Here is a 20,695-nt window from a genome sequence, read left to right on the forward strand (position 1 = left end):
AACGCTAATGCATTTACAATCGCTCCTCCCACCATCATTTAAAGCACTCGCCATTTTTTAAAATATAGAATTTAAAATATGAATAGCGAAATTAAAAATCAACTAGCAGAAATTCAAGCTGACATGGATCATAATGGAGATATTTTAGCAGAAATGGAATCTGAAACGTTTCATAAGCAAAATAAATTAATGGAATATGAAGAAATGTTCTTTGCGGAGGGCATATCATTTATCGCGCTATCCCTCATGTTTGAAATTTTTACATAAATTAAAAATCGTATATATTAAGAAAATGTCACAACAATACACTAAAAAGCTAAACCCGAGTTGCAAACTAAAAGTACCTCAAAGGCAAAAGACGCCAAGTAACCAACACCCACAACCCGAGTACCATCGCCGCGGGTCACAATTTGACCGTAAAATTCCCTGCCTTAGGAACAGATGATGTAATTGTGCCGGGAACGGCCAAATTGGCTCTTAAACTAGATCTAGACGGAGCATCAGACGACAACAGAACCGTATTTAACAACGTGGTGAGAAATTTGATCCAAGATATCAACGTCAGCTTACAAGGCAATAAAATCGTCAACTACCGGGACGCGGACGTGTTTCACAATTAAAGATAATTGGCTACCAATTTCGCAGACTAAAAATATGGCGTACTTTGGCCTAAAACGTGAAAATGTCGCAAAAGTTACATCTCGGGGCAGCCGATAAAAACGAAGCTGCAAACACGGCAATGATAAAGCAATTGCAGACGCTTTTAAAAATAGGTAAGTGATTCCGCTAGACATGCCCCCTGTTGACGGATCACGGACCTTTTTATCCGTCGGGTTTTAAAGAGCCTTTGACATACATGTATCAACTAACTTTTAACAACCACGACAAGTCCCCAATTCCACGGATATCGCCGCAGAATATGCAATTTCTGATTTGACTTTAGAATATGAAGTCGTCACCAATCGAGATTTAGCAACAAGTATCCGGCAAAAACATAAAGGGCTCGTCTACTACTTATTTGACCGAATTCATTCTTGGAAAAAACAAGCAGTCAATAAGTCGGATACATTATGGAATACCAACGATCGATCAAACGATTAAAAGTCTTAAAGGCGTTTTGATTCTGTTCAAAGAGATTTTACAATCCGCACGTCACAAAGACGATCGCAACGGTCGAGGGTAAGCCAAATCAACTTTATTCACAAGGGCTATTTGAATATCAACATTGGAACGAAGTCAACAAGTACTTCGGTGACTCAGACACCAAATCGGCTCGTGCGGTCATAAAGGATCTAAACTTGACCGGAGTAGACATGGCCGATTACTTGAAAGATAAATACGGTTTGTGGCTCGATTTCAGGAGTTCGGACGATAATTCTGCGCACGGGTTTGGTCAGCCGCTTGGCGGTGATATATCGATTCCAATGGAACGACAGGCAGAGACGGCAGGGCCTTTGACGATGTACGTATTTTTGGTAATGGATGCGCAGTTGTCGGTCGAAGATGGAAATTTTAAGAGCTTGCTTTATTAAGTCTGGTTTAATTTAAAAATGAATGGGAACATGTTTAAATCACCGCATTGCGCATTAATTATTGGGAAAACGGGCAGCGGGAGAAACAGAGTATAAATTTGTATTCGAGGCAATGGTGATAATTTGTCCCACGTTGTCTAAAAATAATACTTATTTTGAGTGTTTGTGGGTTTATAAAGAAGATAACTTACATGTATATAACTCAATATTATGCAGACTCCATAAAGACTAATGAAAGCCATGTTACATATATATTTGTGCGATTTGGACCGTGAAAAGTTGGAATTAAATGAAGCGATCGATTTGTATCAAAAGGCGTTTGACTGTATACATACCTTGTCTATTATAGACAATTGCGCAGCTGACCAGTTCAGAAAATAATGTAAAAAATCTAAGAATAGTAATTTTTGCGCGCCAAGTCGAATGGCGTTTAGCGGCCGGCATTATTTTACACAGCTGTTGGTTACTCACGCAAAAATATAATTCGGTGCTCAAAGATTTCAGGGAGAACACGGCCTGGACTGCTTTATTTCACTGTAAAGATCAAAATTCATTTGATCAGTGTTTATCTGAAAATGACGTAGTGCCAGACGAGGAAAGAGAAATTATTAAAAGGCACTTGCGTGACGTGAAGTTCAGTAAATTAATTTTAAAAACAGAGCCACCTATGAATTATTTTGTTGAATAAAAACTGATAAAATGTATGAATGTAATATTAAATTTAAATGGAGAATAAAATGTGTAATCGCTGCCATAAATTAAAAGGATTGGATTCCTTTAAAGTTAAAGATAATGGTAAAATATGCGCGAGATGTATTAGTTGTAACGCGTCGGCAAGAATATCCAATGACCACTGTAAGTGCATTCATGGAAAACAAAAAATTCTATGCGTTCAATGTGGTGGTGCTTCAATTTGTAAACATGGCAGACGAATATATCAATGCGTCAAATGCGGTGGATCTTCAGCTTGTAAACATTGCAGACGGAAACATGATTGTAGAATTTGGAGTGATCCTGTAGAAGTCACCATTAGTGGATGGATCTATCATTGCCGCCATGCAGACAAAATAAATAATCGATTTGACCCTAACCCTTTTATAGACACAGATTTCTGTAAAAGGAAGTCAGATAAGATAGCTTGAACTAGTTAAAGATTTGGTGCGGCTGGGCTTTTATAGTCAGGCTGCACTAATTTTTATTTTGTTGTTAATAAATGATAGCACCATTTGAATACATTCAACTAATTATCAAACTACATGTACACTGTACATGTAGTTATCGCAGCTAATTTAACTTCTTATACAATTGAATACCTATGCCTAAAGCAAGCGCTCAACAATTTTGAAATTCATATATTAAAATGGATGACATCAAAAGTATACTCGCCGATTCAAAAGTCAATGCAAAATCACCCGAGCTCAAGCCCGATTTCAAAGATTGCCTCTGTTCGATTGTGGCATCTGGCAAATCAAAGAAATAGTTAGGCAAAGAATATTCCATTAAAGATATTGAATCTCTAAAATCCACAGGATCAAGAAAAGATTTTTAATCTTTACGAGGTACGTTTCGGCAAAGAAATTGTCAACACGCTTGGAAACGCGATCCTAAGTTTATACACGCGCTTATTAGGCATCGCCACGCCAAGTTGAATTTCACAGTTTCAATATCGATTTAACCTCGGAGGCAGACGTAACTAAGATTTAAATTACGACCCGATTATAAATCAGATGTTCAACCACTTTTTAAGTGAGCTTTGTTATAAATACGGTGTCTACCTTTCGCCACTGGTAGCTACGTTAATAATGACTAAACATTTATCTATCAATAAAACGCATCTATTATAAAACAAGATGTCAACAGCAGCAGCAGCACCGACTCCGGTCAAAAGCCCGGTACAGACCCAAATTCCAACAGTGACAAGTTAAAAATCCGAAAAGTGTGGAGCAAGGAAAAAAATTGGCGGAGCATCATAGAAAGATGAAACAGCAGTTGGCCAAAATGGCGGCGAGTGACCCGAGCTCAGAAGATAATATTTATAAAACGGCCACAGAAAATAGAAATTTAATATTGGGCGGCTTGGCGATTATTATAGTGTTATTTTTAATTTTGAAAAATAAGTCAACGCCTGCAAAAGTTCAACCACCCCCAAAAATTCAAACTACTGAAATTACAGACCGAGAAATTTTAGACATGGAATAAAATTAAAAATACTATATAATAAAAATGAGTGACGCTAAATTAATCAACGTAAACGGCATTGCTAATACAATTTACCACAGTGCCGTAGTTTCAGCGATTTCAATGGGTTATGCCATGTTATCGAGTACGCTTTTTAAAATTAAACCGCCAGATTTGGATCGGTTAAGTATCAAAGACATTGCCAAATTAACCGCCCTATCACCACCTAAAATACGTATATTATAAAAAATGGCCAAAGGAGGATTTGATCCAGAGGAAATTCCTCTGTTGGAGGATCAAGAAATACAAACGGGTGACCAAGATCTGTTGATAATAACTTATTTCAAGATCAAGAAGAAACTTCTTTTATAGAAGGCGAGATGACAGGCGACATTTTAGAAAGAGGGAAAACAATGTTTATCGATAATCCAAAAGTAATTGATTTTTATAAATTTTACACAAATAAAGGCAGATCGGATATCCCAACGCCAGCCTACAAACATTTTGAATACATCACAAAAAGCAAAAAAGGCTTATGTCACAAATAGGGAGGTTTGTATTACAAAAACAGAAGGTCACCCGTAGCGGTTTTACTTACTGATGAACGAAACCCAAGAAAGTTTGTAGCGCTGGGCACGATAGCAAAATGCACTAGAAAAGCCGGATTTCAAAGCGGATCAAAATTTATTTGCGAAGAACTCGGTTTTTTGGATAACCAGAAGAAAACAAGTCAAGCACAATTGGAATAAAACGCCACTGAAACTGAAGACATCGAAATGCTTCCCCAAATATCAGATCAAGTTAGCAACATCGTGGCCTCGCTTACAGAGAATCAAACAGCGCAAATTGACGGTTTAAATTATAGAGAGCTTTTAGGAGATTAGACAAACAATTACAAATGATGACAGGGCAAATACGATTGAATCAAGCTAAAATTATTGAAATTCCAGAAGAAATTAGTCGTCTTGAAACTTCTGAAGATTCAGCTCTTTTACGTGAATTGCAAGATCAACTCGAATGACTGTAAGCCCAAAGAGACGCATTAAACGGTCAACTCCAAAGCCAAATATCGCAAATTAAAGATTTAATTAATTATGCTTTACAGTCGGATGATACGCTTGGGGATAAGATTCGAACGATATTTCGAGAGCAAGGCGTGATCATTAGTATTTTAACGGCTTTTAGTTTAGCCATAGGTACGATCGTAAGTAGCATCGTAGCTGCTGCCAGAGCTGCCGGCACACCTACATGTAGCATTATGCCAGAACTGACCCCAGTCCAAAGGAGGCGTAACCGATTGGATAAAACGTCAATTGAAAAATTTGGCAAACGTGTTTAAGAAACTTGGGTTGAAAGTGCTGGGAGCTTTGCCCGGAATCATTGGTAGCGTTTTAAGTTTGCAACGTGGCGAGTAAAGCGGTTGGATGGATCGCGGATCACGTGTGGACCTTGTTTTTAGCGGTAGGTTATGTAATTTTGACTTTTGTACAAAAACGTAGGTTAATAAATATTTTTGAGCAAAAAAAAAAAAATTTGAGAAAGGGGGTACATTTTTTTGCCTTTTATTTTTCTAAGTTAATACTTTAACAGTATTACACCAACTGCAATGGCTCCGATAGTTAAAGACAGTTTTTCTTCGTTGTGGATGTCTAACAGCTTACGTTCTGAAATGGGACTTAAATTGGCTTTACATGTGGGTTTGGTAAAATTGTTGGGTCTGGTTGTTTTTCTTCTGCTTGATCGTCCAAATTGGCGACCTCTGAAACTCCACCAGAATTTAAACTGGGCACATAGCCTGTCCTCATATCTGCAGTGGCAATTTGTAAATTATTGTTGTACCCTTAAAACGTACCGATGCGTGAGTCCATATCCGAAGGCATCAGATATAACCCCGGCGTGACTACGAAATTTAGAGGCGTTTTCGCGTATTGCAACAAATCTTGAAATTGGTTCATCGATTGTTTGAGATCGGGCTCTGAATTTATTAGACTCTCTACGATCGTAATAAATTGTTGCTGTGCGTCTAATCCAGTACCGGGGACTAAAACGCTAGTCTTCGTTTGTGCAAGCGCTCCCAATAAGCTCGAATCGATTTGTTCACCTTTGTAATTCCCACGTCTGTCAAATTAGACTTTTTAGGAATAAAATCCCACCAGGCCAGAGTGACCGCGTCTGACTGTGAAATCCAATTTACCGGATAAGTACTCGCATGACCAGAGCCTTTGGGCGGATCCGCCCAGCCAAAACCCATAAAAGTAGATCCCGCATATTTGCCATTGGTGACGTGTATTGCATCATAATTTTCATTAGGGACAGGTATGTAACCATTATCATAATAAGACGCAGTTCCTAATCCATTTGATAAAGTGTCGCGAGTTTGTTTAACAGACATATTGAAATCGACGTTGTACAGTCGGCAGATATCTGTAAACTTGCGATGATCGTAATTATTGTGCAATGCATCAAATATGTTGTCACTTGGAACAGGCATCGTGCAGTCGTAAAATATTTTTCTCATGGTGTAATAAACGTGAAAGTTGAACAAAGCCGACACGTATGGATTGGGATCAGACAGCAAATCCAAACCTACACCGCAAGCCGTCGTTGCGCAATACACCGCAAAGTTAAATTGATTTTGATAAAATGAAATCGGTTCCCTTGCCCAACGGTTTACCGCTTTGTCCATGGTGACTTTTGGTAATTTATATGCGTGCGTTAAATTGGGAGACGCCACGATACTTCCTCTTTGCCCTTGGGTAATGGTTGAGATGAGCTTTGAGGAGGAAGTCTATCGTATATAGGTTCTGTTAGCCCCGTCAAAAAAAGTTTTTTAGTTAATTCTCTTCTGGGTCTTGTTGGTTGTACGGTTGGTTGTACGGTTACAGGTCGAGTTGGGGGATTCCCTTCATAAATTTCATCCAAGGCTTGTCTCTGCCCCTCGATCAATGAAACTGATTCTAAAGTTGTGATTTCTTGGTTTAGCTGCTCAATTTCTTCAGCGATGATTCTGATTTCTTCTGCTAAAGTGCCTCTTTTATTTGCTTGGATCAATCTGGTTTTAGCTCTTTCTACTAATTCTGAATTGGGAGATACTTCTCCTCTGGGCTCTGAATCGATCCCAGGTGGTTGTTTGCCACGGACCCCCGCAGGCCTACCGTCCAAGTTTGTATCCCACTCAATTTTAGTAGCGTTTGTTACGTTAAAATATCCAGGTTTAAACTGAATATTCTTTACTCTGACAACTTTGTCGCCTTTAGTGTTTTTAATGACATCTTTCAATTTAAACGTCTGTTCGCATTCGGTTAAGTGAAGAGTGTGAGTCTCCATTTTATTTTATACGCATTTAAAAAATATAAACAGGTTTTTAAAAGTCTTATTCGGCAAGGTTAAATTTATCGAGGGCGTCGTTCCAGTGTTTCTCCGAGACTTGAAAGAGGTCTTTTACTTTATTTTCAGCTTCCCCAGTTACATTTTGGTAACAGACCGCTATTAGGGCCTTGAGCGGTTTGCCCCGAGAAATCTTACCTGCTAAAACTCGGTTTAATTTATATTCTATGGTGCCCGCTTGATCATGCATCAATTGAACGTTTAATTCTTTTAAAGTTTTACTCGACTTTTGCTTCGGTTTTTATAAACAAAACGCTGATTCTACCGACCACATTTTCTTCTGTGTCTGGGTAAATCTGAAAAAATATTAATCCGCAATCCCGACATGCATATTTCCAATCTCTTATCATTTTGTTTTTGTGTGGGCATGTGGGTTTTGAAGACTGAGGTGGTCTAGCACTTTTATTCCAGTTAGTTGGTAAATCTCTTGGTCTGTCATTGTTTTTATTAAAAGTCCATTTATTTAAGGAACGAATGACGTGAAAATAGCCTCAGTTATTACTAGGAATAACTGAGGTTAAATTAATTCTAAGTTAATTATTCAAATTTAATCACCCTTTAATTTCACGGGATATTCAGATTCAGATCCAGATTCAGATCCAGATCTGCTAAATGCTTGCAACGCTGACTTATTTGAAATTAGCAGTTGTTTCTAATTTTCAACATAGCCGCCGATACTTTATACCTACATGTAACACTGGTGCCACATGACAGTGAACCGTGAGTACCGCAGTACACGTCTTTTGGACAAATAAATGAATGCGCGTCACATCTCTTATTTATAAATTTCTCGATATTTGATGAGTCAATGGGTCTTTTTCGATGATCAAATAGAGAGGCATAAGGGTCTATTTTAACGTACTTTCGGTGCTTGTCCGTGTAAGGTGGTTTAACTACGTACTCTATTTTATTAAGGTCATCAATATCGCAACTGGCTTTGTAGGCGTTTATGGTATTAGACGGGAGATTAGACTTAGTGTCAGGTCGAGATTCGATGAACCTATGAACAGCTACATTTATGTGATCGAGTATTTCCACGGTAGGTTGTTGTATTTGGTAGCAGATTTGTCGCCCTACTAAATTTTCCAGCGTTTTATCTTGAGTGCCCTATTTATAAAGCTGGTTTATGCCGTAACAGGGTTTGATCGTCATAATCAACAGGCATTTATCTTGGCCGATGTGATGCTAAAAAATAGGCGAGCTGCATTAACTCATGTGAGTGCCTTCTTTAATCAAGGGTTTTGAAGTGATTAACTGACTCGGATCAAAGGGACAAATCGTTTTCTCGAGCGTGTTGCAGCTTTTTATGCCTGCCGTTTACGAGCACCACGTGATCCATTCCTTCCAACTCGCTACAATGTACGCAGCAGGTGCAAGCGGTGCAACCAAAACACTCTATACAACTGCTGCACTCGTACCAGTCTTCGCAACTGTCCAAGGCGCTTGAATTTTGGCAGTCATATGAATTTAAACAATATACGCAATTTATACACCTGCCGCACCCATCGCAAGTGGAGCAGTTATTACATCGGGTGCAGTCGTTGCATTTGTGGCAACTGTGGCATTATTTACAGTCGGTGCATTTGCATAAACGGTCGGAATTTAAACAGCGCAAGCAACAGTACGAATCTATCAAGTGAATTGAATTTCTAGTGTCTTTGCAAAAATAACAGTTCACGTTTGTTTTATGGTTTATCATATCCTTTTATATAGTTTTTATTTATTTTTTCATTTTTTAAACGGTGCATAAATCATCTGGAATAAATATTTCATTCGGTTTGTAAACTTGTTTGCCGCTCTTGGTTTTCTCACTAAACAAACGCGGTGCCTTTGGTTTTGCACGTCCAGCTTTGCCTGCGCAATTAAATCTCGTTGCGATTCGTAGCCGTTGACATTTAACCACGTCGCATGAACGGCGACTAATTTAGCGTATTCAAATTTAGTGGCTGAAGTTAGGGCCATTTGATTTTAGAAGGATGTTGAAAAATTTATCAAATTATTTCCCGCAGCGCCCAGACAAGAGCTACCACGGTGAAAAGTCCCACGGAAAAGTCAAAGAAGTCCCTTGTTTTGGAGGCATTGCACCAGTTTTAGAGGAAGTCCATTTTTCTGCGTGATCGCAGTTAGTTTTGGGTTCAAATGTCCCTTTATGGGAAACACTATTTTACAAGGTGCCATGTCAATTCCTTGGCATTTTTCTTGATGCCTGTCGAGTCTTTTTCCCGTTTGAAAGTGATTTAAACATCTAAAACAATAATATTTTTTACCTTGGTGATTGTTGGTGTCACCCATTAAACGGGAAAAGTGCTTAATCCAACAATAATGACTCGTTTCGCCTTGGGTAAAGTAGAGTAAATTTACAGGCTCTTCTGCACATTTAGTTTTATAAAGGAGATGAACGCCTTCTTTCTCAATATAGCCAAACACGTTAATTGCCAAATTGTTTTGTGATTCGATTCGTGGAATTTGCGAAATTGGTGTTGGAAAATTTATATTTGTGAAATTTAAACCGTCTTCTTTAGTATCAGTTGAAATTCTGTTTTCGTGTATTCTACAATTTGGATTGATTTCCAACCGATTTTTGACATTTTCTGAATATAATTTTAAAGCCGCATGCAATGCCCAACGGATGCACTCAGAGTCATTTTTGTTTTTAACATCAATGTTTGCAGTTTTGGCCGCTAAATATCTAGGGAGTGGAATAAAAGACTGTGATTTTAGTGGAGTGTTCATGTCTCTATTTTTTGTCTGTGGTCTACAAATTTTATCTCATTTTTTCCCGGAGTGTTAGGGGCTGCGCCGGTTTCCCGAGGAGTGGGTAAGTCCGGGGGGTTATGAGGTCTGATTTGAGAAGCCACGCGTGAAAGAGGGAGAATTCCATTGCGCAGAGAAATTGGCTCACCCCTACTACTCTGACAGTTTGACTTGGACGAGTTTAGCCCTTATGTTTGCCCAGGCTGGACAGTTTATCTCAGCCCAGTGCATTGTACCATAGCCATGCATCATGTGCTGTATTATTCAGCAATGCAGGTGGTGTAGTGTAGTGACCTATAAAGTTTCTAAATGGGTAGCACATGCAAAGCACTTTGCTTTATTATTTTGTCCGGCAGGAGTTGTAAGTTTCAAGATTGCACTTCAGTGATTAATTATTCCTTCTTTGCTTCTGTAGTAACCTTACTTTATTTTTGCTTCCCTGTTGTATTTTGCAGGTTTCTAAAGATAAAATATTTGCATCTACATGTACATGTATTTACTGAGTGCTGTGTTGGTTAACCACTAGTTCATTACAGGTCGTGTTTAAAGGCATAGGTTCACTAAACTATAGTCTTGCTCAAGTGTTGGTTTAATTCCGTGATATAATTACAAGTGCTGTTTAAGGGTCAAACAGTCTCATTTAAAAGTCTCGGTTGGTCTAGTCCATCCATTTTGTGTGTATATTTATTTTTTGGGGGATTCACCATTTAGTTTAAGGAATTTCTTCTATTAGTTTTTTTGCTGTGCAGACTGACCGAATTTCACTACCTCATTTTTGTGCAACTGTGACTTCAACCTCTCTAGGCATCTAGAATAAAATACTGCTTGTTTTTTTTAGAACTTAAGTTGAATCTCTCCATCTTTCCCTTTATCTTTTCTAGTGAATATCCTGCGACCCAACTTCTTACCGATCCTTATTATTACTATTATTGTTATTACTTTATTCTTTTTGTCGAGGTTTGCACATTTTCCCCATTTGGTCGCACTGTGTTATTTTCCCAGGTTACATTAGAAAAATTGCAAGTATAACAAACCTGTCTGATGTTCTCTGTCCCTTTCTGTATACAGCTTTACAGTATTTCTATTTTCTCTAGAAAAACTGCTTTTTAATTTCTGAAGTGAGAAATTAAGGTATCTCCAAATAGCACTATTACTGAAAGGGGGAGCAAAGTGACAAATGTAACATTACACAAAATGCACACGTGCAGTTGTTTTGAACTGCAATCAGCGAAAATCAGTTGTGGCCGAACTTCATGAGTCAATGTGGTGATTCTGTGAACTAAAATTATTTTTCCAAAAGACCTTCAAGTAAACTGTTTAAATGAACCACAAACTGAGACCTACATGTACATGTAGGCAATTCTGTTTTCTGAAAATTTTGAAAATTGCGGGACTGGCTAAATCGTGGAACCAACATGACAGGTCAATCAACTACATATATGTTTGCACCTTTTTGTAAAATCAGCATGGTTTTTACAGTTTTTATTCTTGGTATGCAGGACATTGGTACAGTACAAGTACATGTATGTAAACCACCTAACAGAGAAATGTTTGGACAAATCAAGTAGTATTACGGGTATGGGTTAACATTACTACTACATGGATCAAAGAATCCATTCTAAATGTACCTGCAGTCTCCAAGTACATGTACCCCGGTAGCTTCTCCTGTGACTTGGAGGGCTTTGAATTTGAATGGGTTCAACCATTCTTAAAGCGGGAGAATATAACAGGGTGTGCGCTATATGCTGTGTTGTGAAGCTATTTACACACTTGTAAATGGTCAAGCCGATACCAGATGTTCGTGACGTTGCACATGTGTAGTGTGTGATGCATCGTAAAAACGCATGGCCACAGAATGTAGATGTGCATATCGATTTGTGAAGAGAGGCAGGATGGTCAGTAAATGCTCTGAATTTTGCAAATAACAGTTGTTTACATGTACATGGTCCAAAAATTGGAGCTCACTGTCAGTCCTGACACATTGGCTCTGACTTTTGTTGTCCAAATTTGTCTAAATTTTGCTTCAGTTGGAAAGTTATGCTGGCTTGTCACATCTTTATACATGTAAGTATTGCTACAGCACTACATCTGGCATGTCTGGTTAGCATATCTCTAAAATACGCAAAAAACGACTTTAATTATTCTGAACTTGACCCAAGTCATGCATTAACATGCTAGTGGCACATGATTATGTTTTCTCAAATTTTCTATGGTAATGAGATACCTCTTGGGGGCGGGGCCTTTCACCAAAATGTTCTGGTTTTTTGCTCCCATTTGTTAATCAAACAACAAATTTTATATTCTGGATGTTGTTTCAACACATATACCGGTGGGGGGGTAATTTCAATTATAATTAATAAAAACCACGGGAAAAAGTTCCATATACATGTACAGGCAACACTTCATGCTCCTGTGCACAAGCCTATGAGACTTGTCAGCAAAAACCTAGGCCTAAGGGCCCAAGTGGTTTGTAAACTTGTAAATGCTTCAGAATTTTCTAAGCTAAATTTCACTGTCGGCTGTTGTAACATTTTATTGGAAAATTAGTGGGGAAGAGTTCCAGATACAGAAGCTGGTAATTATTCCCTACAGTGACCTACATGTATTTTTAGCTGTCATCACTGCAGAGTAAAAAATGTCTGTGGAGCAAGTGCCATCTCACACGTGGCTCGTGGCGATCTTCAGTGCAATGCACACTCACGCACTCGCAGACTCAACGGCTGTCTGTCGTTCATGCCATTTGGGCATAAATAACAAGGAGCCCTGTGATTGTTCACTGTGACCCCCAGCACGGGCAGCCAACTGCCATTTCAACCTGTCAGTCCAGTCGCCGCTAAGAAAATTACACACAGATATACGGAGAGTAGTGGCAGCCAATTTCAACATCTTGTGTATCGATTGCAGCTATAGCCCACCATTTGATCACGGCTTGTCTTCACAATTACATGTACATGTACCGGTACATGTACACATACGAACAATATGACTCTTGGACACTGATTAGGAAATAGTTGCACCTTTTTAAAAACGGCGATGGTTTGGCCTGGTTTTTTTTTGATACAAAGTATGAAGGTACGGTGCATGTACATGTATGTAATCTAACTCTTGAGGGAATGAGCGTTATCGCCAACACTGCAAGAGTGATTTTGCACAACAGTATAAAGGCATCATCACAGTTGTGCAAAATCAGCCATGCATTATTAGCGATTCATAGGGCTTGAATGCCTTTATGGAGTAACATTTCTATGGATACACATCTCAAAATGCCTGTTCATGCCCTGTTAAACACCATGGGGAAAAAGGCTTGTTTTCTGTGGGGTTCGTGGGAGCAGGCGGACATCGAACCTCACAGGCTACAGTTCTGGGGTATCTGGGGTACCTAAGCCCTACATAAAAATTATAATTTACACTTACGATGTTCATTACCTTTAGCACCCTGTTTCTATAATAAAGAAACAAAGTTCACTTTCTCAAACTAGCATTTTAAGCTTAAGGAACCATTACTCAATCCTGATAAACCTAGTTTAGCTAAATTTTGACAATATTCAACATGAAAACCACAAATTTCTAACACCAGTTTGGCAAAAGACAAGTTCTGCTCTGTCAAATCATCCCATTTTGTTTTTTGTCTCGTTACCCGACTCAGGCATTTTAGATCCATCAAAACGAATCTCATCTAGGTCAAGGAACCAGACTACATTTGCTAATTTGTCGTCGTTCACAGTACTTCGGTGCATTCAGGGTGGTCATGTACCCAGTACGCTACCATTTTTACACCAAATTTCCCTCAAAACCAAGAGCCATGTTCTCTTTTCTTTCTGATATGAAAGAGGGCTTCATCAACAACTTATTGAGGTACCTAAGTTGTTCTGAAAAAGTAGGATTTGTTCCTTTATCATAGGTACAGGGTGCTAAAGGTAATGAACACCACACTTTCAACTTGCAGTAGGGAGGCGATGGATTTTTTTTCCCAGCAATAACCACAAGTCTGGTATGGTTGTAAAGAGCAGCTCAGTAGAAGTTCATTGGTGTATAAATTACCTTTATAGCTTGTAATATAGTGGAGTTACATATTATGAGTGTTTGAAAGATACCAGTAAGGGTATATTTGTCTGTCGCTTAAATTCCATTTATATTTATTCCTTTGAACAGAATGACACCTCTTTCCATCAGTTTCCTGGCTGAACCCTACCATCACCAAAACAACAGCCTGCAGGTACTGTTAGTCATGCTAAAATAGGCTTTGCAGGCAATAAATGGCCACATTTATGGATTTCAAGACTAATTAACCTCTGTCGAATTATGTAACTGTTACAATGTACATGTGCTGTTGAGCAAACAATTTCGGAGTGGAGTGATTGGAAACTTAAAAGTGAAAACAAATGCAAATACCCCTATTTATAGCTGGACATCCACTATCTGATTGTTTAATTACATTTTTATCAAGTATTCTGAAAATAAAGGAAACACATGGCATTTGTATTTTTTACATGTATGTGTCATTTATAAGAAAAGTATAAAACACAACAGCCTTTTTACAGTTATTGCGCGTGAAACTGCATTTTCGCAATCAAATCTTCTCTCCAAATGCTGTCAAGACTAAATAATATCTCTTTAGCACAAATTTCATTCAATTTCATTGCATTTCAAGAATTCCATATACGAAGTTCACTTTTTAGGAGAAATTTTTGCTCCAGGACAGATTTAAAAAGGGGCGACATTTATTTTTGGGGAATAGAGATGTGAAAGGGGGTTCAGTAACTTAGGGGGACAGGTATAAAAAGAAGGGGCCCCACGCAATAAAACGGCAAAAAAGTGAGTCCTTTTGCCGTTCTTTTTTTCCCCTACTATATCTTCTACCGTTTCCTTTTTCCTTCATTATCCCGTCCTTTTATTTCTCCACAGTTTTCCTGTCATTAGTACAAGGATTATTACAGTTAGTATACACATTTAATACATTTAATCCAAATTGTGTCGTAAAGGGGAATCAAACCTGCAATGAAGAGAACTGTTAGGTATAGAAATACAGCAGTCTAACTGACCACGCCACACGAGCGCTTGTTGCCGGAGGAAGTCGATATGTTCCATATAAAGTTACGGTTGAATTAAGGAGAGGTCACGATGAGGTCAAGATGAATATTTAAAAATTAAATATGTATGAAACTGAATATGTAATTATTCACAAATATTTGTATAAATTAGAATATTTAAATATAAATAAATGTGGCTATCCGTTGTTAATATAAGTAGGTTGTGCCAAAGGAAATCAACTAGGTAAGGTACATGTCTGAGCACAATTGACTGTATGACGTGAGTTATCTCTGTTGTATTATGTAAACCAAGAGAGAAAGAACAAGTAGAAATGCAGTCGGCCGTACGAAAGAAGGAATTTCAGTCCAATGCTGTATAAGAACTCAGGTGGAGTCTTGCTTCATCCATTAGCAATACATGCACTATGAGCGAGAATTGGAGTCTTAGGCACAATTGGTGAGAGAGGTGACTATCCACACCAGTGGAAGCGACCAGTTTGGGTTCTACCTGGCCGAATACATGTGGCGCTGCCGACATGCAGGAGTAGACCACTTCAATCAAATCCTTAAGGATGTTCTTCTCCTGTACAAGCCCCCCCTCACATTTTAGAGCGCAGATAGCCACACAATAATCTAAAGACAGGTTTCAGCTCCCTTTTCCCCTTCCCTCTGTATAAATATAGAAAAAAACTCCTCCAACTGACAAGCACTCTCTAAAAGAAATTTGCCCTTTTTTTCCTTCTAAACAAATTGTCCAACTTACAAACTGTCTGTAAAAGAAATTGGGCCCATTTTTTCCTTCTAACCAAATCCTCCAACTTAAAAATTGTCGCAAAACATGCACTATTTTCCCCCAAGTAAAAATTGTACATGTACAGTAGGGCACATTGCGCGGTATTTCGTGAACTGTGTAGATCCATCCAGACAGATGACGGCCCTCTGCACTCCTCGTGTTGCGGATTCATGCATAAAATTACCTCAATGCTTGTGGCAGCCCAACTCCTGTTACATAATGGTTCTTTCCGGATATGATTCGGTTCATGCGCACACGTCGTGCGCATTCGCCATGTTCTTCAGAAGCAAAGATGGCCGCCTGTCGATATAAACCTGGTCCATGTGTAGCTCCAAAAGTGTGCCCAAAACTCCACATTTCTGTCCTATGATGTTCAGCTCTTCAATGCCTATTGGAATCGTCTTCATTCAGCGATCAAAGTAAGGATACTTTTGTAGTAATTACGTGATATTACAGTGAACTTCGTATATGGAATTCTTCCCGTTTTGGACCGTGTAACCAGCTAATTTTTAGCAAAATCCAGACATTTCACTTACGATCCTGCCTCTCTCTTTACCAACAATCCACACATCATGAGCTTTGCACTGTGGCGCATGTCCTTTGAAACGAAGACTGGTTCCCATCCTGTCGCAGTACTCCAGGCGTATATAAACCAATAGCGACCAGTCCAACAACGCAACCTTATTCCCATGGGTACTATCTTGCCGTGACATGTTGGTCCCCAGTGAAAGATCGCAGATACGCCCTTGGAGTCAAGGTTGGCAATGACACGATCCATCGCGCATCATTGGACTGGTCGTGGTCCGTATTATATGCATTAGGAGGACTGAGACAGGACAGGAACCAGTCACAGTATACATGTACAAGCGCAGCAATGTGGAACTAACGCGGATGGGGAAAATTTCTAAATCCGACAGTTCACGAACATACAAAAACCGCATTTTATCGCCACAGCAACACATACTGTTAGAATCAGCACACTCCAAACTTTCCCAAAATACTATTTTTACATACGTGTACCTTCTCTCCCCTTTGAAATGGTCTTTTTTATGATATTTGTCAGTTTTCCCATGAAATTCGGCAGCATTAAATGGTGTATTTTTTACACTTTTTTAGTGAAATTACCGGAAAAGTTATCAGTCGAAAGCTCAGAGCCGCTTTGATGCAAATATTGCATAAAAACAACTGAGAGAGGGTTTACCAGAATAGGAAGAGAACTCAGAGTTCAAAGGTTTTTGAGAATTGATTTGCAAAATGGTGTCCTCTCTGAAGCTGCTACCACTTGACTGCAAAGCTCTCTGACTCATTGTTCTTTCCAATTTATTTTTCGGGTGCTATAGCCTAGGCCTACCTCAATTTATTCCAAACTAATGAGAAGTTTTGAAGGAGAAAGTTCTTGGCTACAATTTAAAAGTAGGCCTACAAGAGGATCACAAAAGGTGAAATATTGATGATTCCTATTTTCACCTCGGGGTTTTGTCATTGAGTTTTTACACACTAGCACTAGCAGATACTGTCTAACTTCATGTACGTGGGGTAATGCCATCGAACTCCCTACTTGCAACATTTACATGCATACATAACACCATGGTTCTGGGGTAATCTAGCCCCAGACTGGGGGCCAGTCTACCATGTCTAATGTACTCCCTCCGTATCCCACCAGGCCCCGCAGCGATCCATTCAAAAAGTTGGGACTCACCGAAAATTCCTTCTATGCAACCCCTTTTGCGTGTATGGATCACTCACCCCATCAATACTCTGATGTATTACTTTGGGCGATTCCAATCTGTAGAAGTCCGTGCAATTTTGGTTTCGATTTGGCGTGTTTCGGCAATTCGTTTACCTACATCGTAACTTCAGCAACTATCTTCCGATAGCATTTCCGATGCCAAACACAGTCGGGATCTGTTTGGTCTGGGAACCAGACAGCACTAGAGACGGTGATCCGAAAGCTTTTATATCAGCTACTGTGTATCGCTCGTAAAGACCTTGTGTGTACATGTACGTGTACACATGATTACAATTAATGTCAAAACAACAGTCGTCGGGTACTTTCATGGATGGCGTCATCATCGCACGGGCCGCGGGATGGGGATTGGACGAGGGAATGGTGGGCGTTACACAAATGCCACGCTATTTGGTCTGGCAACGAGTTCACACTAGATCCCAAACATCGTCTGCGTTTCGGTTCATCATTCATCAATGTTCATTGGCAATGTCTTGCTCTGGGGAGCTACATAATAACGCTGTCTGGTTCCCAGACCAGACAGATCCCGACTGTGTTTTGCAAAGGTCAGCGATCGGGAGTAGTCGCTGTAGGGTCCAGTCCACTAATTCAAGCCCCATTGAAAACAGTGTAAAATCAGCACCGTTCAGGGCCCAATAGCATGCACGCCAACATCCCCCGAAGTCTGCTTGGAGCCATTTTTCAAGTGACAACCCTCAACTTTCTCGGGCACTTCCAACGTTCAACCGTATTTTGTAGCCATTCTGCTCTCAGATAAAAGCCCAAAGACCCAAGGAGTTAATTCTGGCAAAGATTTACACAATCTCACCATTTTAGGGGCCATACAATCTCTTTTTTTTTCAAAAGATGATGGGGCCACTTTAAATGCTAATGAGCCGACCAGAAATTCTCACTTGAATTATAGTGGAGTGCACCCAGTACAAGCTATTCGCTCATGTACGCTGCAGCCATGGACATGCAGAGCCTCGAACTGACAACTTTTGAAATTTTGTCCAATCGTATAGTATAGATGATAGAAGAACTAACGCAGCATACCCAAAATTACTAAGCAACATACACGGAAAAAGCTGCCAGATCGAGGCTCTGCATGCCTATGACGGCAGCGTATAAAGAGTTTCTGTTGTTATTTTTCATGTGTGCCTCCCAACTTTGTGTTTTCATTAAGAGTGAGTTGTTGAAGAAAAGTTTTTTTTAATTAAATGGTATTCGAAAGAGCGTCACGACCAACTATCAGCCTTGTCTCCAGGAAATAAATAACATCAGCCACAGCTTTGTTTAGCTTTTCCTGTTCTAGTTTTGATCTTTCTAATAATTATGTAATAGAATTAATTTTGTGCCCCCGTTTTTTTAAATCCAAATTCCCCCAGAATTAGGTCATACAATTTCTCAAAAATGTGTGGGTTACTTGGCAGCGAATGTGGGCAGTTGGCAGCAGTTGGTAGCAGAACTTGCAACCAACCACAAGAGTCCTTGAGAAGGAGCTGATAACTTCCCTAGCCAGTGACCTTCCACTTCACTTGGCTACTGGACTGAAGAGAGACTGTTCTGTTGTTTCTCTGTAAATTCTCCTTCCCGGCATCGAACCTGCCATACTTACAAATTCGTCCCTGTCCTGCTCTAGGCAAAGACATCACCAGAGTAAGCCTATTCAGCTAAACATACTTGATCATGCCCTCGGGAGTCAAGTGACACCCATCTTGTAAATATCTTGGAAGATTTACTTTCCTTTGGGCATACACATGGACTCCAGGGCGTCCACGCAATCTCCCAGCAAGTTGAATATTAAATCGTTTAACCGGATGATTAAAAGTGAATATGTTTGCTTGTCCACGTCTAGTTACAATCGACCTCTGAATTACAGAAAGTATCGAGTCCAAAAGTTGCAAGACCTTAGTTACCAAAACGACTAGTGTGTACTCTTCCAAACAAGGATCATTCGTTCCAAGCGTGTCAATTTGTTTAGTCTGCATTCCTCTAAAACTATGGTCAACATTTGAAAATAACCGATCATACGTAAGGCCGGGATGACCTATGAACACACTGTAACTATCACCAAAACCAGGTAATTTGCCACCGACTGGTGAGCACGGGTTGCTTCTCGCGAGAGCCTCGCTGGAAAAGAATGCCCAAAAAAATACACCAATGGTTTCTCCGACATTGTTACGGTAATAAAATGTTTACACAAAGAGTTAATCAATAAACACTGAAACAAGTAGCAAGACGGATACTGAACGGCGATACACCATGTCCTGCGATGCAGGCAATATTCAGCATCCGAATTTCTCCCAACTGTTTGAGGGATAATATTATACACAAAAACAAAATGGTAAAAAACAAACGTATGGCTTCACTCGGAAACATCAAACAATCAACCATGTAATACAGCAAAACTGCAAGACGATAAGAGTAATATTAAACTGAAATAAACGAATACTTAACATAAGTCTTTTTGCCGCGATTAGGCCTAAGTGTGTGTCCAGCGTTAGACGCAATCCTGACCTAAGTATACTTAATTATGGCATTAGGCCAACGGCCATTCTCTTTTCGTTGTTGAATGCGCTCCGATCGTCGAAGACTAGGGACTTCAGTCGAGACTTGCGGCTGGACAACTGTTGGACCTTCTTTGCCTAAGTCAACAGGCGTAGTGGTTCCTTCTGTCACTTCCCCAGTCGGAGCCAACTCTTCCTCTCGGGTTTGGAACCACTGTGGAGGGATGGACAACACAAGATCGTCGTCATTAGACTCGTCACTAGAGTCATCTCTGAAATCACTAGGAGGAAGGATTTCTAATGGGTCCCTAGGTGAAGGCAAGTCTGATTCCTTTCCAGGGTCGATGATCAGCATCTTCCGATTTACCCATTTACTAGGGCCACCCTGTGTCGGTCAAATCTGGCAAACACTTTGATCGTCACCCAGACCTACGATTACATATGGTGTCTTATGGAAGACATCGGCGAGTTTGCGTCGTCCTGGATGTGCAGTCTGCCTCAACAAGACTCTAGAGCCAAAACAGAGATAAACCGCCTTGGCATGTTTATCGTAGCGGCGCTTGTTCGCTGCTGCGGCTCCCAACAGCCGATCTTTCAGAATATTGTATGTTTTCTGGATTATTTGGGCCTTCTTGCGGATAGTATTCTCGGACCAATTGCTGTGAGTGTTGCCCAACAAGTGACCGAGGGGCACAACTGACTCTCTCCCAAAAATTAGACAGTAAGGAGTGTAACCAGTAACTGAATGAGGGGTATTGTTATACATGTACACAAGGTGGGGCAAC

At 39.8% G+C, this 20,695-nt stretch overlaps 1 protein-coding gene across 10 annotated transcripts in view; it reads right to left on the minus strand.

Annotated features, from left to right (window-relative positions):
- The window catches only part of LOC110990340 (vesicle-associated membrane protein 7-like), a 106,606-nt gene extending 88,727 nt beyond the window's left edge, over nt 1-17,879 (minus strand). For 4 of the 10 annotated variants that reach the window (XR_015428377.1, XR_015428378.1, XR_015428379.1 and 1 more), the window contains exon 1: nt 17,421-17,878. The gene's annotated coding sequence lies outside the window, so the exon portion shown is untranslated. Of the gene's footprint in view, nt 1-17,373 lie in introns of all 10 variants that reach the window. The other 6 variants (XR_015428380.1, XM_087149146.1, XM_087149145.1 and 3 more) reach the window with 6 other exon arrangements.
- Between the last annotated feature and the right edge of the window lie 2,816 nt (nt 17,880-20,695).

Source organism: Acanthaster planci, linkage group LG19 (assembly GCF_054643075.1).
Source record: "Acanthaster planci isolate LZ-2023a linkage group LG19, COTS_SCS, whole genome shotgun sequence".
Lineage (NCBI taxonomy): Eukaryota > Metazoa > Echinodermata > Asteroidea > Valvatida > Acanthasteridae > Acanthaster > Acanthaster planci.